This window comes from Falco peregrinus, chromosome 2 (assembly GCF_023634155.1).
Source record: "Falco peregrinus isolate bFalPer1 chromosome 2, bFalPer1.pri, whole genome shotgun sequence".
Taxonomy (NCBI): domain Eukaryota; kingdom Metazoa; phylum Chordata; class Aves; order Falconiformes; family Falconidae; genus Falco; species Falco peregrinus.
The window spans coordinates 20,261,560-20,288,192 of NC_073722.1; the positions used below are offsets into that span (position 1 = coordinate 20,261,560).

The 26,633-nt window shown below is 41.4% G+C and overlaps 2 long non-coding RNA genes across 2 annotated transcripts in view; one reads left to right on the plus strand and one right to left on the minus strand.

Annotated features, from left to right (window-relative positions):
* LOC114013793 (uncharacterized) overlaps positions 1-24,311 on the plus strand; it is a 32,446-nt gene extending 8,135 nt beyond the window's left edge. The window contains exons 3-12 of the long non-coding RNA XR_008746105.1: positions 2,313-2,361; positions 3,546-3,611; positions 5,772-5,931; positions 9,046-9,130; positions 9,851-10,044; positions 10,483-10,654; positions 18,255-18,381; positions 18,560-18,623; positions 21,541-22,392; positions 24,178-24,311. This is a non-coding gene — a long non-coding RNA (uncharacterized LOC114013793). The remainder of the gene's footprint in view (positions 1-2,312; positions 2,362-3,545; positions 3,612-5,771; positions 5,932-9,045; positions 9,131-9,850; positions 10,045-10,482; positions 10,655-18,254; positions 18,382-18,559; positions 18,624-21,540; positions 22,393-24,177) is intronic.
* Positions 832-10,277, minus strand: LOC129783933 (uncharacterized). The gene is made up of 3 exons (XR_008746106.1): positions 10,164-10,277; positions 7,588-8,156; positions 832-973 (listed from the first exon to the last, which is right to left on the minus strand). It is a non-coding gene; the product is annotated as an uncharacterized LOC129783933 (long non-coding RNA).
* Positions 24,312-26,633: the final 2,322 nt, after the last annotated feature.

Below are 26,633 nucleotides of genomic sequence, written 5' to 3' on the forward strand. Positions count from 1 at the left end.
GGTGATGCTGACTCATTAATGGTATTTCTTGCAGTGCCTTTATTGCTTTTTAGTTAAGCACACAATGCATCTGTATAATTAAGCCATAGGCGTAATATGGGACAAAAGACACATGTGGGTTTTTTTCTGGTTTTAATTTTCTTCCTTGTAGTTATTACTGGGCCCACTCTAGTGGCAACAACTAGACATGAAGAAGAGTTGTGCTCTAATTTTGCCATTTTACGTTAATTTGTAAAATGCATGCTGTTTTCTGAAAGTACTGATTCTTACTACAAACTAGATAAAGCACATTTTTTTCTACATGCCTTCATTAGTCCAGATATTTTGGGTTGAAAAAGAAAGGCAAGAATATTTGCTCTTCAAATAAAAAAATGACCTGGGAATAGGAGAAATGTATGAAAACTGACTCCTGTTCTCCCTATCAGATAAATCAAACATTGTTCAAAAAATTATTAAAACCAGCTGTGGGAATAATCAGATCATAATTTGCAGAGGGAAGCATTGTGAGCTATTTAAGATCTTCTGAGAAGCTGCCACAAGGGGCATAGGTGCTCAGGAGAGCTGATTATGAAGAAAACTTACTGAAAGCTGAGGACCAAACTGACCCTTGCTCAGGAAGGCAGGGAATTATGGCAGAGGTCCTCCTGACTAAGCAAGGAGCTGTTTTGTGGGCTGAAATGGAAATGAGACCATACAAGAAGCAGCAGCAAGGACAGGCAAGCAAGGCGCATATATAAAATCATTACTTATTAAAATACTTACTGGTGAAATGGCAAAGGCCAAAGCCAAGTTGGAGGAATATTAAAGAGCAACAAGGGGCTTCCATAAGTATGCTATTAGCAAAAGGATCACGAGCTTTTCCTGCAGACTGGTTAGAAGTTTACTGAGCAGAGTTTCAATGGAGATCTAAATCCTGGTTTGGAGTCTTCAGCTTGGGCTCTCTACTACCCAACTCTGGTGCATGGACTTGTTCCTGCTCAGAGAAGCACACGAGAAGGACAGATGAAAAGGAAGATCACTTTTTTTGTTCTGTGTGTTTCTCAAGTACCCATCGCTGAAATAATTCTGTGCTGTCCATGCATTTAGAGAAATGTCTCCCCTGGTTCTACACAGGCAGCTCTAGTTTGAATGCATGATGATACCTCTGAGTTGATCTTCATCATCCCTCAGAATCAGGCTACTGGGGTTCGCAGCGGTATCCTTTAGCCTGGTGTCTCACAGCTCTACGGTGGCTATGCCAATGTCACGCAGTGGCTAATGGGTTAGACGTGGACTGCCCAACGTGACTGCAGCTAAGTAAGGTACATCGGAGCTGAAGGTACTGAAAGCCATTTAGTCTAGCGCTCGCCCCAAGACAAGCAGCTAATTTTTGAAGTTAGTTCTCTGCAGATGATTCTGCCATTGTGGGGATGCTGTGGCAGCCAACATAGCTAATTGAAACTAGCTGTATGAAATTTGTCAGCTTCTACGAAGCTTATGGAGATCAGGCCGGCCAGCCACAAGGCAAGCCACCTCTATTTGGAAGTGTTTACACTCCCTCTCACCTATATGTAATGAATGAAGTTGAGTTCAAAGCCATCACACGACTGTAACTCAATCGTGGCAACCATTCTTCAGATTAAATATCCAGACCTAATTAGGCTGACTTTCAGTGAAGAACCTATTACAGTATGCCAGCGATCAATGTGGCGCTTGCTAAGTAATACCATTTCTGCTTTGAAACTGTTCTGCAAGAGTAGGAAAAAAAAAATCTTTCTTTTCCAGTATGTCTCTAAATATTGCACTAATGTTGTCAACATGGTCTGAAGATGGGCAATACTTCAAATTCTGCTTTGGGGTGAAGCGGTAGCATTAAATTGTTTTCATGGAAAATCTGTAATTTAGACTACCTGTAGTCTCATTAACCATAATTACTTTGGACTAGATAAGTAATGTTTGCGCCTATAAGCTGGCAAACTAATGAATGTTGTCTATTCAAAGTCCATCAGGAAGTTGTTTTGCCTCAGTCTCTGCCTCTCCCAAATGGAAAGTGAGATGTGGGGATCTTCTGCGGATTTTGTGGCATTCTTTTTAGGATGTTTTTCATACTCTCTACATTGTGTAATAACACAAAAAGCCTCCGAGCTTGTAACTGCATTCTGTCTTTTTATACGGAGTTACAGAAATACCAGAGCAGTAGCTAGCGGTTCAGCCATGTACACAAAGGCTGGCCCCCCTGTGGCCCTGTAGACACCTTCATCCATCAAAGTTCCTTCCATCAAGCCCTGTTAAGTTTGGTTCACCTCTTCTTCCTGTTGTATCTCTGTCTGCAGGACCTCTGAAGCCAGAGATTACCCTGTAACGCCTTGTCGCGGTGGGCTGGTAAGCTTCACCACTATTCACTTGTATTACTGCGTGGTGTTGGGGTTGGAGGAAAGAGGCTCCTTCTAGGCTGCTGCTTGCTTCATTGCATAGCATGATTCCCAGCTGGTGTGCTCTGCTGCTCAACTGCCACAGTTTCACGTCTGAGGCTTACAGCCGAGGCTTTTCCTAATGCTTCCTAGTGCTACTTTTGGCCTGTCCTGAGGGTATGTCCTTGCTTCCTTGCATTACTCTTCTATCCCCATTTCACTCAGCTCCTAAGCCTGGAGCTCCCTTGCATTGCCTAGACCATCTCACCGCTGGGATGGCTGCCTCCCGTCTTCTCTCAGGTGGCTTTCACGTAGCTGAACCTAACTACATCAGCATAAATCCAGAGAGTGTTACGCTGAGCCACCTACCTTCTGGTCAGTAGGACTCTTGTTTTTATCACATCAGGGTGATCAACAGCAGTTTGGCCATCTTTTTTTTTTTTTTTAAAGAGCAAAATCTGGAGTGAGCCAGTGTTTGAATTATTATACAACACAGTGGTTGTACGGATGAACTCTGTAAGTCAGCAATGCCTGTGAGTAACATGTTATAACTAACTGCAAGCACTGTTTTCTGTTTCTTACCAGAGGCTTTTCCTAGCACTGCTTCCAGCATTGCATTTGGATTGCCATCCATATGTCAGTCTAACAAGGCAAATCCTATTCACCTGATTTTTTTTTAATGCTGAAACTTGTTACTGTTTTGTGGGGCTTTTTTAGCTATATACATCCTGGGAATCTCTGAAACAGTTTTAGCAATTGTACTGATTACTGCAGGCATGCTCTTCTCCAAAAGCACTAAACTTGGGCAGGGGTATGATTAGCTTTTTAGCTGGCATATGCTGATTCAAAACCAGACCTCAGTTCAATCTGCTTTTCATGAGTGTTAAATCCAGATTTTTTTCCTGCCATCTGACTTTCTTAAGCCTTTGCAGAGGAGAATTATGATGAGAGGAAGACAGAGATCTTGGAAGAGCTAATGCCTTTCAAACAATAAGCATGCTCTTCTAGAACTAGTTTTAGTGTAAAATCAAACACAGTTATGTGCCTCCTTGTTCCATACTGTTAGCAGATCTTTCTGCCATGCCCTCACTGTATTTTCTTAATACTTCCTTTATATTTCCTGAGCTTTTCTTAATGCGTCCGTTTTGTTCCCAGATTCACTATGAAAGAAGCTATTTGGCTGCTCTGGTTGCAGGCTGCGTGGATGCGTGGCTTTCAGTGGTGAGTAGTCACTAGCCATCCTCTCCTCCCTTTCAACACTGGAGTCAGGAGGCAAGTCAAACTTACAGTGCAAAAAGATATGCTTGCACTCATATGCAGGCTTGCGAAGAGATGGGTCCCGATTTCATAGAAAGGAATGGGCGTTTCACACTGTGCTGCTTTTTGTGAAGAGTCGCTATGCAATTTTTCTTCAAATGGCTACTCATCAACAACAGTTAAATGAAACCAGATGATAGAGTTATTTCCAATGTCAGCTGCTAGCAACCTAAGCACCCACCTTCCCTGGACTTTTTTTTTTCTAATTAGAGTAGGAAGTACTTTGCTGAGGAATATTTTCTTTGTTTTGCTGTAATTTATGTTTGTTTGAGACCCAGTACAATAGAAGTTTCATTTTGGTGGGAGGCCGCCTGGCACGAATGCAATGCAAGCAATAAGCAGTTATAAGAATGCTTTTGTGTTTGCAAGTCACAATAATGTCTAACAAACATTCACTTTTTGCCTCTTTAACAGAGCTGATTAAGTGATTCACTTACTTCGTGCACGTTCACTACATCCAGATGTAATACCAGTTTCAGTAGATAGTTGCTTTTCAACAAATCTTTGGCAACCTATTTTATAAGAGGGTTTTGGTAAGCAGTTTTCACCATACGGGATTTTTGTGATTTGTTTCATCGGCAAAACGTATTACAGCTAGGGTTAGAAAAAGGTCCGTGTGTCCAACTTGCCCTCATGAAGAATGCAAGCCCCCTACACCAGGAAACCATGTAAATGTGGTAACCATATACAATATAGAAGTGGCACTTGGATGCATCAGGAAAGATGTTTCAGGCAGAGATAGGGAAGTGTTAGCACTGTTGTACGAGGCCCTGAGAAGAGTGCTGTGCACAAGAAAGGCTGTGTATAATTTTGACTACCCATGACTGAGAAAAATGAGTTCAAACTGATGCTGAAAAGGGTGATAGGGTGATGGGAGGAATGGGCAATCTAGCATACAAAGGAAAAGTGGAGATCACAGCTTCCACAGCTGACAAGATTGAGGATACAGTCATTGTCACCGAGTATGTTTTGGAGATGAGTGAGTATCAAGGTAGAAAAGCTACCTAAGCAATCAAAGAACAACCTTAGTATTAGGAGCAAGCAGGGATAATTGGCTGTAAGTATGTTTAAGCTGGAAATCATGATGGTTATAAGCAGTGAGGTCCTGGAACTGCCAGAGTTACAAAAGTTAAGCATTAACTATTTTTGAGACTGAGCTTACTAAATTTTTAAAAAAGGGTTAAGCGAGACTGCGTTTGTTAGTCCCTCATGGCATCCTCCCTTTGCACAAGACAAAAACTGTCTCTAACCCAGGGCTCATATGAATTTCAGGTTGGTATTATCAGAGTTCCATAGTTTTAAGTTATTTGGCATAACTGGGATTGCCAGAACTTCCAGAGCAACAGTATAAGCTAATGGAAACAACATCTAATTTTTTAAATAAATATCAATATTTCGAATTCATTACATTTTTTGGATTAATCAAAAACCTGGCAGCAATTTGAATGCTGCTGAACAGTACGATACAAGAAATTGAAAAAAACAACAGTGTAAGCCAAGTATTTTTGTCAGTGGATATATTCAGACATTTTTTAAGGTGTGTTTCATTTCCCCATGGGCTGCATGCAGTTGTGAGCTGAAGTGGGGAAGCTACATAGTAAGTTTTCTGACTCATATCGTGAAATTTCTGGTGAATGAATGAGCAGGTTTGCATGTGGCACAGAAGGGAAAAACAAGCAGTATGATGGAAACACTGTATTTACCTTGCATAATGAACCGTATTGCAATGAATTCCTTCTTGTAAAGGAGCCTCTATCAAACATGCAAAATAAAATAATCCTCTGTTCCTTTCTTTTCTATCTCCTTATACGCTTTTTAAACTGTGCCCCTGCAAAACTAAAAAAAAATAAAATCCTATGTTCTTCCAGCGACCTAAATTTGCAGAAAGACAGATCCGTTGCATTTAAACAGCATGTGAACACACGGCTCTGTAAATTGCAGATCCCCTCCCTCCCAAGCCAAAGGAAATTTCTGTTCACCAATATCATGATTGTCTTACAGCAGCATATTGGGAAAAATACCCTGGTTCTTTGCTGTCCTGACAAACTGTTTTCTTCCTTGCAGGACTCTATACTGATGTTTAATTCTCCCATCAACCTCAGAGGTGGCCCAAGCCATCTTCCTGCCTCCCCTGTTCCTGTGGGTAGCATTGCTCTGAATAAGGGTCTTGTATAGACTGCAACATCCATGGGGCTCCTTTAATTTTCATCATTAAAATAGTAATGTCAGCAATAAGAAATTGGCTGCATATGCGATTTCACCTCAGCATCTCTAAAATGCTTCCTGTTGTGTTCAGCCATCTGACACTCCAAGAAAGGAAGAGGAGCTGGAACAAACACAGTACCCTGGTGCTACAGAATCAACTGGCCGTTTAAGATTTATTATGTAGGATCAATTTTTTTGGCCACAGAGGCAATAAAGCATGATTCTAGCAGGCTTAGAGACCTGCCTCTTAGAGAATCTGGCATATGATCATTGGCCTCAAAACAAAACCCCAAAACACCAAATCAGCCCATTCTTGTGGGCTCTCTGTACCCAGGCATCATGATCTCATCAGGTGGTAGAGATGGACAAATTTTCTTTAGCAAAAATGTAATAGGGCTTGCTAGGAAAAACCTTTATGTATCCTTGTGTGTATGTAGCCTTAACAACCCAACAAACATTTCACACCTTAAAAATTTTCTCTGGGAAGCTTGCTTCCTCTGCCTGATAGCAAGTTTCCAGTAAAATCAGTTTGTACTATAGATGCAGAGAAGTTTTTGTCAAAAAGAAATTCCTTCCAAACCATGGATAATCATTATCCACTCTGAATTACCTAATTATCTTTTACGGGTTTTTTATTGCTTGGAAAAAGAAACAAGGGGTTTTCTTGCCAAATCCCTCAGAAGTGGCCTAAATACTCATTGTCTAACGGAGATCACAGATCCAGACTGCTGTCCCATTGTCCAGCATCAGTGCACGCAATAGCCTGGCCTCATAAAACAGACAGTTAAGTGAACAGAAGCAATTAGCCCTCCATCGTGGCCCCTGTTCACAATAGAAAAAACAGCTGATGTTCCCTTAACTTGAAACAATGGGAGGATATGCATGGGCTGTGTAACTCTTACAAACGGAGTAACTCTTTCCAGAGTTCGGACCGTGAGAAAGTAAAGCCCATAAATGGCCTTTCAGTGGATGAACTCCTGAACAGTCTTTTATAATGTGAACTCATCAGTCAGCTGTCTGCGGATGCAGTTTTCTTTAGAAAATCTCAGTTCAACTGCAACATGCCAGTTTTTAGTGATAAACCATTCTGCTGAATGATATTCTGTCTTAGCACTGTATTCACCCCAGTATGGACTTATTTAGCAGCAACTTTTCCCTCCAGCCCTCTTTTACATTCCTTACCATGCTTGTACCTCTTCCTAATGATCTTGGAATAGCAATGACCACCGATGACAGCATGGCAAGAACTGAATGTGGCTCCTAACAATGGCAATGAGGCTTCATTTAAGATTCGGATGCTGAGAAAATTCAAGTGAAGAAGCTGGTGACCTCAGAAATTCAGCTGTTCTGTATTAATCCAGTAATTTACTTTCTTTTAGCTAATTTCTCCCCTACCTAGTTGGGATCTTGCCACCACATCTAATCACTGGATACCCAGAACCCAGCTAGAGCTCCTGCTAGCAACAAGACCATGTTCAAAAAATGAGCCCTCTTCAAAGTCAGTGTACAGCATTGTGTCCCTTCCCACCCAGAATGTTTTCCAAATACCTTCAGGCAATAGTTCATCACTTGCAAGTATGAAAGTCTTTGAAACAAAGAGGCCTTCGCTAATGGCAAGGCAAAGATACCATTAACTTCAGGAAAACAATGCACAATAAATAAAACCATTCAGTACCTTTGGCAATGGTCCATTGACTTGGTCGCCAGCTGATGCTGGGAATTTCCTGTAGGCATGCATTCTTTCTGAGCATCGTTTCTCCTTCTCTATCTGCTAAATTTCCCTGTAGTTGAGCCCCGTTTGGATACTGTAGCTCCAGAGGGCTGACTCTTGCCTGGGCAGGCCTGTTTCCAGCCTGCTGTCAATCACTATTCTGTTTTCTGAATCTCCTTCCTAAAAAAGCCAGTCTGAAGGTTTCATTTTATTCCTAAAAACCAGTCTGAAGGTTTCGTTTTATTTAATGGTTGAGTAAAAGTTTTCAGTGAAGATCACAGTATGGTTTCGGTTGGAAGGGATCTTTTAAGATCATCTTGTCTAACCTCCAAGATGTCTCACTTGTGCTGCTGTTACCATGGTTTGCTTCTTCAGCTCCATCACGTGTCTGCCTCTCCATCAAGTCTACTTGTTAAATCATTTGCAAGAGCTCTTACAGAGAAGTTGTGCCAGTGCAGGATGCTGAGAAGACTGGATGCTGGCAGGACTCTGTGGTCATTGAAGTGTAACTGTGATGTCTCTCCAAAGTGCCACTGGAAGAAAGACAAAAGAGAGCCTTATTTTTTTATTAACAAACAGATGGTATCAGAGAGCCCCTACCTCTCTGGATTATCTGTCCATCAGTGATACGGATAAAACAGCTAAACAATTAACTAGTCTTATGGGCATTCTTATCTTGCTCACCAATAGATGGGAGCAGAGATTTCTCTACTCATGAAATTTTCAGGCTACAGCACTTGCAGTTTTTTGAAGACTACAAGGGGAAAAAATAAAACCAAACAATGACGATATAACTCACTCATGTGTCCACAGGGAGAAGTATATTGTTTCATTTAGTAGCATAGAAATGAGGTTTGTAATGGGAGTCAAATGGAAACCAGGAGTCAGCACTCTTGAATTCTTTAACCTTGAAAATCTATGTTTTGGTATCTAGAGCTGGTCAAAGGTATTTAGTACGTTTACAACCTCTCATTGTTATTTCCCAGATATAAGTGTGTTTTGCTTGGATCCAAGCCTTTACAAAAGCAAATAAACATGTCCTAAACTTCCATTCATTTTTCTTATGAGATCAAAGAGGAAAAGCTGTCCAGATGTAAATAGCTAAGCCTCTAATGAGATGACCAGTGAATTGTTTCTCTCTTGTGCTATAAGCATTTAAATTAAAATGTTGCACTTAGGGCACTCTGCACTTCTAACTTGTATAGCGGGATCCAAGCATCTAACACAAGCCAGACAAATAACTTCAGCAATTAGCTTTCAACATAGGTCCCTAGCCTCTGACCTTTCTCATTCATCAGAGGGAAGCCAAATGCTTTGTTAAACAATATTAATCGTGCCTGGCACTTCTCTAGGGCCAGAGACGTCACAAATAGTTTCCTACTAGCAAGAAGCAAAATCTCATGCACTTTTTCTGTTCAACAGGAGGCTGACTCAGTCATACTGGAGGCAAAGTCTGATCCGCTTCTCTCTGTGCGGAGCCTGGAAATGGCCGTGAGCGCCTACACAGGTACCACCTGCGTGATGCTGTACTCTGTTGCTCTTCACTATCTTGGGCTTAGCACCTCCGCTAACTGAGGAGTGAACCCGCTGTACTCTACTACACCCTGCATTTCCCAGCCCCTGCAAGCACCCTGCCCAACTTCACAAGTTTAACCAAAGCGCCCAGGTCAGAACTCCTTTGACCTGACAGAGAGAGGAGTGTCTGGGGAGACCCCGTTTAGCTGAGCGGAGCTGCCTCCTGGCACTGCCTTGCTGCACTGAGTGCAGGTGGGGTCTGGGGGTAGCAGATGCTTACCTCGGGGAGCTCAGCGCAGCGCCATGGTGAACCTGGGACAAAAGGCTAGATTTCTGCATGTATTTGAAGACAGAAAGCTGCAGCTACGCCTGCAGGGATTTTGTAAAATCCCTCACAATTGATTAGGTCCGCAGAGGTCCTGACTCACCGACTCAGGGAGCTGCCAAACCTTTGTATGATCCTGTGCCATTTAACTGGAAAATGCTTTTTTTAAACCTATTCACTGAGATCAATTTGAATAGCTTGGCGTACGTTTGTTAGGGGGATTTTTGGTTAATTCTCTCCATTCATACCTAAATATTTTGTGCAAGCAGACTGGGAATATAAACTAAGCGCCCCTGGGGCTGCCTGTAAAGACCAGGGCTGAGGGGACAGACAGTACAGTTATCCCATCGTTTTCCATGTACCTCTTACTCTTAGCTCATCTTTCAGTCTCCAGATGGATGACTGTTCTGCTGGCAAGAAGAAATGACAACAGTAGCTGGTCTCCTGTTAAATGGAGTCTTGACGTTACTGGCTAATTTCAAGGGTTTAAACACGATGCATCACAGTTCATCTGTACTCAAGCTGGTTGAGTCACTGTAACTCCAGTGACCTCCATGGACCTCCTCCTTTTCTGCAACATGGTGAGGTTAAAATTCTTCAGCCCATCTTAAAACCTTTTTTCATTAATTTCTGTGCCCTCCTCTCCTTAGACAAAAGATGCCAAAAAGATTAAGTAATCATAGCCCATAGTACAACCTACCTGTAGTTGATTGCCATTTACCAGCTGACGAGTCCTGGTGTCCTCCATTCTGCAAAAGCAATTAAATTCAGAATGTGAAAAAAAACCCTCCTCTCATTTACAACAAAGGACCTATTGGTATTATCATTTGTGCTGATCCAAGCTGACATATTAAACAGCAGCGTGTGCCTTGGCTTCATGGATTTTTCTAGCTCTACATTTTAAAGAGTACCAGCAGCTCAGCTCATTTCCTAGTTAAACCCCAAATATGTGCTTAGGAAAAGTTTGGGTTGATACACACTCATCAGAATTGTAGTCTGAGCTCTCCTTTTTCTTTCAGCTTGGCCAACAACAACAGTGTTGTAAATTCCTCAAGGGAAAGAAAATGTCTCTCCTGCTAGCTGGTGAGCAGGTGCTTTGCGTTGTGGACTGATGTTTACTGTATGTTGGTACGAATTTGAGGTCTGCTCAATATGGCGTGCTACCAAGGAATACCAGCGATATCTGCAGAGGTAAAACGTGGTGCTGAGGCATGATGAAAGTCTGTCCTCCCCAGTACTTCAGGCCTCTGAGGCCATCTTGATGCCCTAGACCATTTGCGAGCTCCTAAGGCACTTAGACACTCACTGTCCCTCCATTGTACCTTGTCCCAGACAGAGATCTTCATGGTCAGCAGCAGTGTGATACAACCAGGGAAATGTTTTCCCTGAATTTCTGCCTGGTTCCCAGTCAAATCCTTAATTGCTTTTTGTTTTTCTTTCACTAACTTTTTAAAATAGGGAAAACGTTAAAAAGGAAGCTACAAAGTTTAGGAAAGTCAGAAATTTTTACAAGGTTAGAACACACTCCTTGTTCAATAATTAGTAAGTTCTAAGAGCTAAGATACACTTCAGTGATAAGGGCTTTGTATCAGAAAAACAATTCATTCACCCTACACGAGGTCTGCTGACCACAGGACAGGCTGGCGATACTGTAAAGGTGTACTCAGCAGTCAGGGGTGGTTAAGCTGTGCTGCAGCACAGAGAACTCACACAAGGGCGCTTGCTATCCCTTGGCCACAGGGACACAGAGAGAAGCAGGACTCCAAGTCCCAGCAGTCCTCCTTCACCTCATCCTCGGCCATCTCCACCAGCAGCATCCGTTGTGGGATGTGCTGCATGGGGCCTCTCTAGAAAGGAACAGAGCTGAGGGTTACGTGGGCAGTCATTGCACCAGATCACAAACAGAAAATCGCTTTTGGAAAGAGCTAGTGTTGAGCAGGAAATGCGATCATGATTTTTATTAATAGAAAAGAAAGGCAGTGACAAAGAGGTTGAAATAAAGGGGAACAGTTTTGCCGTACTATCTTACTCTCCCCTGTTACAGAAGACCTACCGCATTTGTAATTTATAGCTGAACCTTCCAGAGCAAAGCAGGAGACAGGAGCATCTGTCAGTTTTAATAAGGAGAGGCATCCAAGCTCCTGAAGAGAGTCTAAACAAATTTCAGCCCACAACTCGTAACTAAAACAGTAATTTTAGTAAACACGTCAAACCATACATCACAAAATGGGAAAAAGAACATGGCAAATGTCGTGCTTCTCTTTAAAATGTATATGCCTGTATTACATACAGGGCTCTGAGGAGGATCCACACAATCCCAGCTGTTTGCACTGAACGTGTTATTAGGGCAGTGAGAGTCAGGCATGTTCAGCAAGTGACTCTGCCTTATCTTCAAAGATAAAAGTCTGGTTAATATTGGCCAGGAAAATAGATGACAGTGATCTCCATGTCTCGCAGAGGTTAAGGAAAGTTGGCAGTGGAAGGATCACCTTTTTCCTGGGAAGCTGGGCATGAAAAGCAACCACACACTCAAAAAAGGATACCCACCTTGATCTCTCTGTTACCTACTGTACTGAAAGAACAACTCTAGGAACTGAGAAGCTGAGACTAGATCTGCTTCTGCTTTTTCTGACATGTTGCCAACCAGACTTACTATCAGGAGTGGTGGAAAGACAGGTATTTCCAGGCCTGCAGGCTATTCAGTGAGCATTTTTTGGCATTGCATTTGGCAGTGTTTTTGCAATATGCTTGTGTGAGCACAGTGTAAGACCTGGCCGGATGGCAGCTCTTTCCCCTAGTTCAGCATGCTGTTCACTCACCGTGGTGCATCTGCCACATATGTCCCGTTTTCTTCTTCAGCGTAAACCCCCCATACCCTATTTCCTCCTGGCCCTAGTGAGTCAAAGGGTGCCAGACCGTATTTCTGTTTGTTTTTTCTAGAGGATGTCCTAGTACCCTTCTTTCTCTAACAGGTAATGAGCATAAACCTCAATCTAATATGGCATTTGCTTGGGAAAGTGGTTTGCTCTGCACTTAATTACAAAGAACAATTGTTCTTTGAAAACGTGTCTGTTTGAGAAAAGGTTTTGAGATACCAACGATTTCCATTCCACTTTAAAATAACCCATTTTGTTCAGTTAACAGTTATGATGCATAAATTTTACCTTAATAGCTTAACTGGAGAAGATACAGGTTTACATTTATGGCTGCATAATTCAGAGAAATTTGCAAGTAAGATCAAGTGGTCCAGAATGAACCACAGCAGGGGGTCTCCATCACCCCCTATCTGTTTCCTAGATATTTACTGATATAGAGCTGCAGGTGAGAGTGTCCAGCAGACAAGAGGCCATGGCCATGTGAGCGGTCTGGGTGCTGTGGGTGCCCACAGAAGTGATCCTGGTGCATCGCCAGGCTCTCTGACCCAGGCGCTGAAGCCACCAGTGAACTGGGGTTGCACTGTGTGACTCTGCCCTGGCCAGCTGGAAGCTGTCATGCAGCCAGGCATCATCCACCAGCTGAGAACAGCTGACTGACAGCCAAGGAGTCAGGAGAAGCTTTTTGCATGGCCTCTCTGCAAAACCCAGTGGTTCTCAGCAGTTGCACCGGCATGTTTAACCCACCTTTGCAGTGGATGCTTACCTACCAAGGCCAATAGAATTTTTGGATTTTTTTTGTTCTCCTTACAATTTTCCATGAGGCATTTCTAGTATTTATTCTGTACTTACCTGAACTCATTCCCTCTCAAATTTTTAAGAGATTTCTTTTTTATATTAAAAGTGGGTTTGCCACCTTTCCTATGAACCCAGATTTCCAAGACCCAGAAACCATCCAGAGTCCTGATCTTGTCCCAGGGTATGATCTTGGCTTTGAACTGCATTTCTTCACTTTTTTCATGTCATTTCCTTTACTCCAGGGGAAAGATCTTTCCAGCTTCCTTTCATGACAGGGCTTCTCTGAAGCAAGGATCTGAAATGATTTTTTATTTTTCCTTCTGGCAGTAATCCTACAGATACCATTGGTCTTAACTAGCACAGCTAGTGTAGAAATTGCCAAGAGTGCTGAAAAAAAAAAAAAAAAGAAAACCAAAGTCAGCTGACTGCATGTCAAGAGGTAGTTTTTTTTGGAAGTTAACAAAACCTCTGATTTGTAGTTTGGGTGTGTTCCAAATTTATCAAAGCCATATCTTCATTCTAGTAATAAGCTCCACTAAAAACCAAACTCTTCTACCCAAAACTGACTTTTGACTTTCTAACTTAATAGCAGCCTTTCTGAAATCATAGTTTGTGGTACTGATGAGTTCAGAATTAAAATTAAAACCTTATCCTGCAAAAGGGAGCAGTTTTACACATTTCTGTACCCCTTTATAATTAGATGGGGGGAGGAGTATCACAAAATTACCCAACAAAACATCAGATTAAGATGCTGCTATGTTTCAGTATTTAAGAACATAATAAGGGGGAATGGATCTTACCCAGCTTCAGCTGATTAGGAGTCAAGAATTAACTATTTGCCCTACACTGTCAGAAGCAGAAATATAGGTACCTCTAGAGACCTCTTTATGTGAAAGCCTATAGAGGGAACTTTTGCCCTGTGGAGAAATAATTGTTTTTCCACTCACTATAGAGACAGCCAAAACAAGCAACTTGGACTCGGTGCCCAACTTTTAGACGCCCAAACTTAGGTGAGTTGAATGCTGCCCCTGGTTTTGTAGTACCAATTTTTTATTGAGTAATAGTTTCTATTGAAATTATCAGTGGAAGTATTGGTCCTAAACTGGAATATAAGGCGAAGGAGTGAAGACAGCTCCCTTTGATGGAGTGTAAAATGAAGCTTGTGGATATCGGCAGCATGCCTGCATTCATGAAAAGAAAAAGAATCCACTTAATCATATATTCTTTTTTTTCATATATATATAAAAACCATGATCTATGAGACAGAGCTAATGTATAAATTTCAAACCCTTAGCAAAAGTCTTTGGTTTTTCCTGGGCTACAATTTATTCAGCACTGCGGAGGAGCATGGCTTCTATTACACATCAAAAGTTTTTCACAGGGAAATACTTGGCTCCAGATTGTTCCTGTTAAAGCCTCACATATTCTGCCAGTGCTCCCTACCTTCTCTGCCCTTTCTGATCTAGAAGCAAGGGGTGCTCAGAAGCAATTGTGAAACTTGTGTGAAGAGGCTGACCCATTCCTATGAATAAGGACCTGAAGGGGAGCCGCACACCGGCGGGGCTGCCCTGCTAGGCAGCACACGTTTCCACTCCACTTCCACAAAGGCATTCCTCTTGCTCCGCAATCCAGCTGCCAGCAAAAGGCCCAGGCTGGGATTTGTGGTGAGGATATTTTGCTTTGACAGCCCAATGTCACTTTGTTTTTACATAATCAGCTCTTTTTGTTATAAGTTGTGGGCTTCAGATAACAGCAGTGAAAAACAATTTCAAGTGGAAGCGGCACCCTGGGTACAGACTGAGACAGAAAACATTCAGAAAAACCAAATAGTTCTTATTTCTTGTAATCACCTGTGTCACAGCAATCAAATGTTGACGAGTGTTTGCTGATAACTTGCTTTGCAGGAAAGATGAAGTGAAAGAGGACAGGAAGAGTGGTTCTTTTGCATTTCTAGTAAGCCTCTAGTTAGGCCCTTCATGGACAGATTTGCCAACAGCAAAAAGTAAGGCAAGTACGTGCAGACTGAAGTGGCTGTAAGCAAACTCACACATGCTTTCGTTGTACTGGGCTTTTGTTTGGAGAACCTTTCCATCTGGATGAGTAGCAGGAACAGGAAAGCATTTGAAGCTGGGAAAGCTACCATGCTGCTGTCTATAAACCACTGATACAATTTTTCTGTGGAGCTGTAAAGAGAATGACATGCAGTGCTTTTTTATTATTTTTTTGCCAGATCTGAGGGTTCAGATGTTTGCAAGCAAAACAAAATAAACTCAGGCATTGAGACTCATTCCTGAAATCTGTCTGGTGGCTGATCCCATGGCACGTACCCCAAACACATGCATTGTGCAAGCTTTGCCTCATGTATACCCTTGGACTGTCATGGGTACAGCAGCACTACTGCTATAATACTGCTAATGGCACCCACTCCACAAAAGGGAAGGTAATTAGCAGAGAAATTACTATTGGTGCAGCTAGAAAGTAGACAAGTAATCTTTTGGATTTCAGTTCATTGCATCGTTGTTTTCAGACCAGTGCCTAATCTTCCCAGACCCCACTCCATGGCTGTTCCTTTCTTCCTTTCTTTTCTTCTTCCCCCTTTTTGCAGGGACTATGGCTTATTCAGATTCACTCTATTTCTTTCTTCTTAAATGGCTATAGGGCAGCCTTGCTGTTGCCAAGGATATAGTAAATGCATGCGACATCATGCCACCGAAAACAATCGAGCGAGTCACATTCATTCCTGGTGCTGAAATCAGTAAAGCTAGACTGGGAGCAGGACATCTAAGCTACAAAATTATAAAAAGAATTTTTTTCAAAGAAAGTGTTCTTAAAAATAGGTTTTGGGGACAAATGTGCAGTTTTTGCTTGTAAAAGGGTTGTTGGCAAAGGTTTTATTGCCAAACTCAAGTCAGGGCATCGATGAGAGGTAGTAAACATACACTGTTTTGACAAGAAATTAGTAGGCAACATAGCACTGTGGAAAATATTAGACTTTTTTTTTTTTTTTTTTTTTCTCCCTAACCACAAAGAGCCTGTTAGGAGATTAAGAATCTCCAGCTCTCAAAGGTATAGCTGTTTTACCGAAAATAGCTGTTTTACCGAAATTTAATTAATGAAGAATAATATTTTGGGAACAAGAGAAAACACCTCTGTAGGATGTGGAGTGTTAGGAATAGATGGAAAGTTGCCTGTATAAACAGTTCAGCAACTCTGGGATAAATTATAGGAGCATTTGTATGCATGGTTGCCCATCTGTGTAAAACAAGATGTGCAGCCACACACCAGAATGATGTGCAACTCAGACATGTGGGGCTGATACTGAGTTGATCCAGAACAACAGAAGATCTGTCCCATCACATCCAAGTTTGACCCAAGGAAGTTTAAATAATTCTAAATGAGTAAATAAATAGAGGAGGAGGTGTCACGGAGAGCACTAAAAGGAAACTCGGGGTATGCTATCTACGTATCTGTTTCTGGGTTTGGGGTTTATTTAGGCTCAGCTCAGATTTTGGATTGTTATTTCTCCATCAGAAGTTTTTTTGGCAGTTTTGGGAATGGTGAAGGCTCAGATCCAGCATGTTTGAGTTGTGCAGCCCAACGTAGTCTGTGGGCATTGGCAGAGGTATGGGGAGCTGGAGGACTTCAAACCAGGGACGCTGTCAAAATGTTTGCCTTCCACAGCTCCCCTCTCGAGTACCAGCTGCAAAACGTCAACACCACCTTCCTTAGAGAACACGATTAATTAAATGAGGCTTAATTAATTAGTGTCAATAAAGCAGATGTAGCAATTATGGTGAAAGTAAATAAATGTACATATTGTAAATTTTTATCTTCTCTGCAAAGGATTTGTTCCAAAATCCCTGTGGCTATTCCAGTCCTCCCCACAGTGATATTGGGAATACCACTGGGGAACATTAAGAGATAAACTAAAAATTGATGAGGAACTAATGTACTTTTATAAATTTATATCGCAGAAAAACAAACAGCAAGCATATGTCTTTATTAACCCTTTGTGGACTTGTTGAAATACAACCCTGATGATATTTAATTTCCATATCATCCACACCATGTGCCGCAAATAAGTAAACTATTTAAAGTTTTGGGGGTTACTTGAAATGTTTTACACCTGAAAATCCCACTGAGGCTTTTGAATCATCTACCAGTGTCACCCTTCAGTAGTTCAGGGAGAGAAAATGAGGTGGCTATGGCAATCTAAGCTGTTTGTATGCAGATAGTAATCAACTGTGCATTTATTCTGTGTGTTTACTCATTGGAGCAGATTCTGATCTCATTTACTGTGCTGAGAATTAGATATAATGATGCTAAACTTGGGTTAGTTACACTGAATGTAGTCTGATGCCAGTAAAGGAGAGCATCAGAACCCCAATGATCAAATATACCTCATCTCAGGCAAATGGGACACCTCTTATAACATTAGTAGGTACTGATGCAAAGTAATCCAGAAGTTGATGTCAAGGGAAAGAAAAGGGAAAAAACCTAGTAAGGGAATGAAAGAACAACAACTAGTAATCATGAAGTTATTTATTGTATGTGTCTGTGCAGCTGGTATTCTGCAAAACCTGAATGTGCGTCTGAAAAAGCAAATTTGGAACCACACCAGACTGATATTTTTGTGAGGACATGGGCAGCTTTGAAATGCAGGCTTATTAGGAATGAAATGTATTACCAATCCAGTCAAGACGTTAGACTATTATAAAGGATTTGCACTGAATGAACTCTCATACCTTGTAGATATGAGGACGATGCAAACTCAATGTAATGGACACTGTAACAGCGACACACACTTTGAAAGAGGCAGAGAGAGAACTTTCTGAGTTGCCTTTCAAATTTTCTTCAGAATTATAAAGAGGACAAATTAAGTTGGGTAGAGATCGTAGCTATAAAGGCAAATGGGACTAATGTACTGGAAGAAGCAGTCAATATATTAAACTAAGAGTACTAGCTGTGAAAGTTAATGTATTGCACAGTAAGTATCGCGTTGAGGGGAATAGCTAGACTGACGGAACCCACAGAGGCAGCCACACAGAATCACCTTCTAGTTATTAACAGCTCACAGATGAGATTTTTATCTTTCGCTCAATGCTCTTTTTGCTCTGCAGATAATGACAGTTTTGGTGGAGAGAAGATGGAAGCTGGGATATGTTTTACTGGAGTATAGGCAGCTCACTAATTCATGCTGTACAGAAGCCACAACTCCTGCCTCACTGATGAAGTAAATGGATTAAGGTAGGCAGCAGCATATGGCCGGGCTGCCCTAAGAGATAAGTTGCAGTCAGAGTCCACTTTCCTTCCTGCCTCAGCCTGTGTGCTTTCCCCCTGCCCCCAATCACACTGATACTGGTTAGCCTTTGTGGAAAGAAAGGTTTCCATGGCCTATGCCAAAATATCTCCTTTATTTCTTCAGGTGACAGCATTTCCTCTGCAAAGGATGGCCAAGGAACCAGCTCATTATGGATGCGTCTTCAGGGGTAAGGCTGTGTCCCACCAGGGGCAGCGCCATGAGTGTACTGCCCTACTAGTATGAGATATTTGTGGATTTTCAGGTTTATGTTGTGAGCTTTGTGTTTATGCATTTCTCTCCTTGCTTTCCAAAAGCCAAGATTTAAGGGTAAATATATCTCTGTTTTATGATGGTGCAGTGAGTCACTAACCTTATGAGATGAATGAGTTTGGCTTCTGTTCACAGGTGAATACTTCTTTACTGCCTGTCTCAAGCAATTTTTGTCTCAGTGAGTAAATGAGCAGTGAAACAAGTAATGAGATAAGTGAAGGTACAAACAGAAAAACAGCTAGTACAAAGTTTAAAAATAATTCTAAAAAAATCTACCTACAGAGTGAGATGTGTGAGAAGAGAGAAGGCAGCCTTTTCCTATGCCCAGCCATAGGATGGAGAATATGTTCAGGCACCTGACAAGGCAGATGGATAATTAGTGCTATGGGTTAGGACCTGGGCAGGCACTGCTGGTGACCTGGCGGTTGCCTTTTAGCACTTAACTTGATTTGGAAATCCCTTCCTCCTGCTTTAAATAGGTATTGGCAGAGTTGCACAGGTAAGATGATACACACAGGAAGGATCATCTTGCATTAGGGGCTAGGGCAGCAACAAGCATGCTCATGCTTGAATTTTTTGGATCTGAAAAGGAAAACCTTTAAAAGAACATTGCAAATCCCCCTTTCTAGTTCTCTCAAAGTCTGAATTCTCCCCTTTTAAATGGGACACAGGGCTTTTTTTCCTTCCTCTTCTCTGTCATTTAAAAAATTACTTTTTGTGCACGTTCCAATGCATTTTAGAGGGTTTTTATAAGACAGCTTTACCAGCTGTCGGCTTCCAACTACACTAAGCTTTCTATGATTTGAGCACCTATTCGGGCAATGGTAACTTTAAATTTAATTGTCAATGACAGGTTTTACATAAACACAAAATACAAATAATTTTCAGGGACTTAACACACCAAAAAGTAACCGGCTCTCCATAATGTTACATCCTTTTCGCATAACCTTGTTTTATATTTTGCGTAACACTTAAAAGAGGGGGGAGGGGGGAGCCCTGTAATTAAGGCAGTTGAACAAAATACTCAGATAACAAAAAACTGAACATTTTCTTGTTTGCAGAAAGTCAGATCTTATCACCTCTACATATGTAAGAATTTAGCCAGGCTGGGGAATGTCAAAATGGGGCTCAGCAGGGTAGTATGGTTGCAGTCCTTGCTACCAGTCCTGTAATAAGCTGAACAGGTTCCATCACCATGTCCTGTACATTTGGCTTAATTGGCCCAGTCTCTCCAAGGAAAGGCAGCAGTATTGATTTACTGCACTGTATAAATGTGTTTATAGCTTGGCACCAGCACATGTATGCTCACTTTTTTCCAATGTGGATTTCAAATAAGCCCTTTGCTCAAATGAGTCTATTAACTTTAAAGTGCCTAAAGCTAAAACTGAATTATGAGAGGCAAGCTTTTGGGGGTTGCAGTCCAAAACAGCTGGGAAAGGCTCCTCGAGTCTTCTGTTAGTACCTGTTGTGATTGATATTTAAGCATCACTGGTGGAAAAATAAGTAAAAGCAAAGCTGGCAGCACACATCACCTCAGCCTGGCCTGCCTTTTACTTTAGCTGGCGCTCAGACCCATCTGATACTACAGGATTATTAGATTTAATATCAGCTCCTGATTTAAGCCAATGTGAAATCAGAATATAACCCATTCCTTCCTCTATTTATGAATTTAATTTCAAATAGTCGCATTTCCCTATTTCTGTAGGGGGTACAATAGACTGGGGAGAAGATCATCTAACCGCGGTCCCTCCAGCAGTCTATTTCATGGGTCTGTTCCAGTCTTCAGTGTTTTAACGAGCTGGGGCACAGTTCCCTTTTCTCTCCCAGCTCGGGGGACTGCACAGAGCTGTTCTCGGAGCCCATCAGTGCTGCCCTGTACGCTGCTAGAGGGGCCGTACCTATGCTCTGTGCCTGATACTTTCACGTGTAACGGCAATTATCATCCCTGCAGGGATAGTTAATCAAGCAGAAAGGTTTAGCGGACCCCTAAGTACAATCCATAATGACATATACCTGCTCAAGATTAGGTCTCTCCAGCTAGGGAATAAGACCGATTTCTAGTTGCTAATAGTGTGACTCTATCTGGAATTAAAGTACCCATAGCGGAAAAAAAGATTTTTAGAGAACAGAATTAAATTAAGGAAAGTAAAATCTAGGGTGAACGTCAGGGGTAAAAAAAGCTATGGTAATGTCTACTAAACTGTGGAACAATTTCCCAAGAAAAGGGCGTGATGGAGTCCCACAGTGTGAAGAATTGTATCAGCATCAGGCACAGCCTCAGGAAGGAAATGCCCGAGGAGGCAGCATGGACTGGCTGTAACAGTGCAGGCACTATGCATGGCTGCAGAAAGCTGTGCCACCAGCAATGTAGCAAGTACATGGTGTGTGGGAAGGCACACTAAATGTATACTTATCCTGTATTAAAAACTATGTGTATTTCTCAGGTAGGTAGCAGCTACATAGTTTGAAATGCTGCCTCCGTTTAAACTAGTGGGAATTTTACAGCAAGCACCAGTGACTCTGGCTGGTATTTTTCTGTCCCATCCTCAGCACATAATCCCTTAAAAATTCTTCAGACCTACAAGCACATGATTTTTCACAACATTGCTATGAGTTAAAACGTTGGTTATTACTGGAGATTTCTGCTTTTAAAAAAAAGAACTCTTCTTTTGCTTTTACCTCTAATATACCAGTCTAATAGGCACAGGTAGGAAACTAGACACAAACCAAAAGCATTTCTCTCAATTGTAGGAAGAGAAAAATACAACTGGACTTGCTACAGAATAAGAACTAAATGCATTTCTTTGTTATGTTTTATTTTGCTTTTTTCCCAGGGAGTTTGTTCATAGTTTCTGGTGAATAATGAGGAAGGAAGGATCTCCTGATCTGTAGCTGTCTGGGGAAAACCTTTTCTAGTAGAATTTTTGAGCACGATATTATCACAAGTCATATGCTGCTCTGAAGAAGCATGGCTGCTCTGTCAGTTGGGAACTGCTCCCTTTCCAGTCTGCTGTCCATTACAAAATGATGCCAGCCAATTCCTTTTTGCGCAAGTGAAATGTTTATGCGCTGACTGAAAAAAAAACCCTGTCTGTGTACCAAGGTCAGGATACGATGTCCCATTCTCTATAGAGATTAGCTCATGTTACCTTGTTTCTGGATACAGCCATGTGAAAAGAGCTGCAGACTTTATGAAGGCATACAATTTTAATTAAAAATTATAATGTGCTGATATCTTATTATAATGCAAGTTGAGCTTGCAAATTTTTGCAGAGTACCTAAATTTAGGGACCATTATTTTTACTGCAACATTTCTTGGACCTGCTATGATTAGTAAATACTGGCTTGCATAGATGGTCATTCAGATTAAAGGCATTGGGATCAGATGAGGAAAAATTCACTGAACCCATTTCGTACAACATCAGACACCTCAGTCTTTACCATCCAAAACAAAGGCACGGAGATGTACTAGTCATGACCCACTTAGCTGTTCTCTGTAGATTTTTGTGTCGTCATAAGAGAAGAACAGCAGAGAAGCTGAGAGTGAGGAAATAGTCCAAACCGACTTGCGACAGAGCAAGTGTGGGAAGCTGAGCAGGAGGGCTGAACCAGAACCAGAGCTGTGCAAAAGAAACCACCTCCCATGGCTTGACTACTCCTGGGCCCGGGGAACAGGACTTTTGTAGGTAAGCAGGATTGCTTCAAAGATACATGGTGATAATATCATTTTTTCTTTGTAACATAGAATACATGGATACCCTAGTTTCTGGCCAACCACTTAGTCCAAGGCACTCACAGTCACCTGTCCCTTGCTCCCTGGTGCCAGCTGTGAGGCAGTACTGACAGACTCTTTTCAAAGTCTCACAGTTTGGATCTGTTCAGGAAAAAAAGTGCCTATTGCCCCTCACCAGATATGCTGGAGGGCTCAAAAAAAAAAAAAACAAAACAAAAAAAGACAAAAAAAAAGACAGACATGGAAAAAGCAATGGCCATACCTACCGTTTTGGCTTTTCCATTACTTTAGGATAGACTACTGCCACTTCACAGTGCAGTTCATCTGCTGGAATGAGATTGGTGCCATTTACATTTGTCTTGTATTTTTATATTTGTTATTTCTTACATTTTGTAAAGCTTATCCCCTAATTTTTTTGCTTTTACTTGACTGGCCCCACTTGCATGGCAACCCTTTTCCAGTATTTCCCATCATGTTTCAGAGTGGGTTTAGCCAGCGGCTGGGGAACTACAAAAAGATGGGAGACCCAAGATCTCCCTAGAGCTCTGCAGGTGACTGGGTGACCTGGGGGAGGTTTCTCTCTCAGCCCCATATACTTTTCTAGTTGTAGAATAGAGATTGGGCTCTCATATTTAAAAGGGCTCAGGATTCTCAGCTGGCAGGCAGTCCTGCCTTCTGCAGTATCTCTGTGTGTCCTTTCTCTCTCTCTGGTGTATCCATTACCTTGATATCAAAGTCAAAGGGTTTTCATTGCAAAGAAGTGGGAATTCCTGTTGTTTGTTTTGTTTTTAAGATTAGAATGAGATTTCTTTTCAGTTCATCACAAAATCAATCAATCAGTGAAAGATTATGTATGTTATCTCTTGCTCCAAAGGAAGAAATGTTGTCCACTGCAATTCACACACTCTATTAACAAGTGTAGGCAGACCTTGGAGATACAGCAGCCATGTGTAATCAGCAGAAAAATCTGTCCTGCTTGGCTGAATTGCCTCATGAGAATACAAATGCCAAAATGCTGTGACCCTTGTGAAGTTAGGGCCTCTTGCCAGCACACAGTATCTCTTAGTTTGTGGGAAACTGAGGCAATGCTTCAGCAAAGCAGGGACTTAAATCACAGCACCTCACTGCTATGCACAGGTTCACCAGAGATGTCTGATCCAGCCAAAATCTGCATAATCAGCCTGGGACACAAGATGAATAGTTGTGATGGAAGCTGTATCTTTCATTTGCTCTGTATTTTCTGCCTTTTCTTTCTGTTTGTTTTCCTCTTTTTTCTTCCCTTGCAATTGTCAAGGAAGCATCTGTGAATAAATGTTACACATTAAAACCCCGTTGCTGCCTGCCAGAAAGGAAAATGGCATCTTATTTGTAAACAATATGTAATTGTTATTGCTGTCTTGTTGCAAGTTATGCCCTTGACAAATTATAGGGACTTATTTAGTAGCAACTGATGCTGAGGAAAAGCATTGTAACTAAAGCAGAAAATTAACTGTTGTGTTATCTTTGGGAAATGCAATGCACTGTTTCAAACATCGTAATACAAATGCTTGGTATATTTTGCTCTTGGATGTGTTTGTGGTCAGTTCAAGGGAAAAGTACAACGTTTTTCCATGCTTTTGTCTGTGTGGCTCAGTGTTGGAGTCATGGATGTTCAGTTTGGTGAAACACACAGAGGTGCTGAGACAGCACCTGTCCAATAGACATACTGGTCATAATTCATATTTCATCTCACATACAGGCCTCGCAGCAGCGATGGAGACTTGGGTTCTAATCAAGATAGCACAGCTAAACTGGTCTGAGTAACAGACATACTGCAAATGGAACACCATCTTGGATAATGACTGTAGGTCCAATGCTGACATGTCATACCTACCTTAGATTGGCACCCTCAACACCTATACTGGCAGGCAAAACCACCAACGGTCACTTACAGATTTTTGTTGTTCTTTTTTTAGTGTTTCCATGTTAATGCATTTTGTATTTCCTTCTATTTTATTTCTTTGGGGTTTGTTTTTATTTTGTATTTTGTTTAATTAATATTAACAGATTTTTACAAAGCAAATCAGGAAACACAGAAGAGGAGCACTCATCACAGTTCTGTACTGTTGGAAATCTGGTGTTGATTTCTGCACGCTAGCAAACCCCCTCTCTCAGTAAAACTTTAGCTACTATTTTTCAGTTACCTGCTATTTATCCAACAAGTGTTTTATGTTAGTGAACATAATTTCTCCCCTCACAGTTCAGAGGAAACATATACATTTTTTTCATAAATTATGGAAGCATTTTATAAAACGCTGGGTAAAATAGTATACAACAAATGGTGGGAGCTAATGTAAAGTTATTATCCTTCTTGCTTATCCAAGAGGGTTGAGACCATAATTCAGAAGAAGTGAAAGCCCTGATCACAGAAGTTTATTATTAACTACAGTACCATAACCAACATTCACAGAAGAAAAGAGCTCTGAAAAAAAGCTGTAACAGAGTTTTTGCCATACTTTCCACCTTGTACTCTTACTAATTGTCCTGTTACTATAAGGATCCCTTTGAAAGTCTAATAAGCTTTTTATTTTAAAAAATAGCCTAAGGTAATATGCATAATTTAAAAATACTTAAGTTATAATTTAAAAATATTATAGTAAAAGAAACTGACTTTGGACGATGTGATTTTTCCCAAGAGCTGATATTAAGTCTCTGGAATTCCAAAATAAGGCTGAGTGAAATGCTCTCATTTCCATCTTGCCTTCATCTCTTAATAAACCAATGCCCCATATGATTATAATTCATCAGTTGTACTGTGACAGTACCAAACCACTCCCTTCCTAGGGTAGAAACTGCCAGATGAGGTCCAAAAACCTCTGCCCACACATCACAAGCACATGATGAGAGCTGAGTGCTTAGGGTCGATATAGCAAAGCTTCATCTGTGCAAAAACCACTGGAGCCCCCCTACGCGTATCTTGGTCTCTCTGAAACAAAGCCCTGAGCAAATGCAGCTCTGTGACGGCAATCTGGGAAATACGGGATAGTACAGAGTACATTGTATTTATTGCCAGCCAACCCATGTCATCCTCTCTGTTAAAACTCTCCTTCTCTACATTGCACCCTCAGAATCATTTTCTTGCTAACAGCTAATGCTTCAGCTAGCAAAGAATGTTTCTTTTATGATTCTGAGGTGATCTACAGAAAACGTGCATCCTGCCCAAAATGGTCTGCCAGGTGAAGCTCTTCAGAGAACCTTTTTCAGGGAAGGCTCTGGGAATGCTCTGGTTGGGAGCTAGGCACATCTCCTGGGCTGCCATATGCACACTTATTTTCATATTGCAGCCTTAGAATCTCTTCAGTTTTAGATTCTGAAGCTGGAGGGGTCGAGGCAGGGAAGAGGCTGCAAAGTTGCTTTCTGGATTGCAGATCTAGATTTTACAAAATATTCCTCTAATTTCTACAGCAGGAAGGAGGGTCTAACAAATTTCCCTTTAACTGGACTTCTAACTTAAAAATCTACATAGAAATAGCAGCTCACCCGTATAAAATTTGTTTTCTAAAGTATTTATTTCTTCTTCTAATACACTTTTCTCCAGATTACTGATTTGAAAAGAGCAAACTCTGTAATCTCCATTTAACCTCTGGAAATACCGACATGGGCTTTAATGTAGAAGAAAATATTCTGACTAATTTTAAAAAGTAAAATACAGGCAGAACGCAGAATGATGTTTGCCCATCGCATCTTGCTTGTCCTACACAAGGAGCAGCGACTGGTGATGCTGGATCTTTTTTTCCCAGAGAAGGGTGCTGGATGCAAGATGTATGTAACAGCCTGGTGGGGTACTTTGGATAATGATTAAACAGCAAATGAGCACAGTGCTGCTTACTGAGTTTTCAATGGTAAATTTGGCCAAGACAAATTTCAAGAGTCTGGAAGCCAAGTTCCTTAGATCTCGTTGGCAAGAAAAGAGGCTAATACATCCATCCTTTATAAAAAGGTGGCTGTGAAGAATTTGTCCATGCCCTCCCACTGGTGAGAAATTTCCATATGCACTCTATAGCAGTCAATGTCATTATACCACATAGACTGTAACTGAAACTAGTGGTGAAGCTTGTCTTTATTAAGACTGATCTACTATTAATAGAATATAAATATGACTGAGTGTAATGGCTTAAATCCCTGACAGCCTCAGGTTTGCCAACAGTGGATTTC